Raw genomic sequence first — 853 nt, 5'->3', positions numbered from 1 at the left:
GGTTGGCTGACCAGATTCTAGCTGCCACGAACTGCACAGAAAAATGTAAATGAATCAGTTCTTCAGAGGATTGGGGAGGCAACGGCCAAAAATAAGGACCTAGGATAATTTTTTTAGAGGTTTTTTTTTTTTACTATAGGGCCTGTGCACTCGCCAGACAGACAGAGAGAGACAGAGAGACAGAAAGTGATAAATCACCCCCCAGGGGGGATGGCCATGCCGCAATCCCTTCTCCTCCATCTCTTCTCAGGATCTTGGGCACGTATGCACACATGCCAAAGTGGGTTTTAAGTCACCGGATCCGGGATGTGAACCGCGGTTGACTACGTGGGAGTCCAGTGACATAGCCATTACACTAACTGCTGGTCCCCAGGACCTAAGATCTTCACCTCAGTGTCCAGCAATGCTGGTTGCCGTTTAGCATTTCTTTACCTTTCAGTCTGCAAAATACCGTCAAACTAGAATCAAATAATTTATACAAAATATCTGAACTTATTTTGTCAATGGCCAAAATACAGTGAGAAAAGCAGTCTAAACATAATTTTTCTCCCCAGTCTCAAGTTTCTTATCAGAAGAGATGCTTTGCTGCTAGAAGCACTGCTAACAGCTATGAATTTCTTTACTCAAAGTAGGCCAACTCAGCACCTCGCTAGACTTAACTAATCTTGGCAGCCTCTGGCTGTGACCAACTGGTTCCTGATGATCATTTTTGTGAACAGTGGCCTGTCTTTCATTGCCTCAGTTTGGCCCCTGCTCTCCCAATGTCTGTTGGGAGAGTGGTTAGCTGAGAAAGAGGTAGGGAGGAATGAGGGGTCAAATCTGTTACTTTTTATAGAGGCGTAGTGAAAATAAT

This window comes from Tupaia chinensis, unplaced genomic scaffold, assembly GCF_000334495.1.
Source record: "Tupaia chinensis unplaced genomic scaffold, TupChi_1.0 Scaffold000513_1, whole genome shotgun sequence".
Classification (NCBI taxonomy): Eukaryota; Metazoa; Chordata; class Mammalia; order Scandentia; family Tupaiidae; genus Tupaia; species Tupaia belangeri.
Note: the sequence above shows the minus strand (reverse complement) of the source record.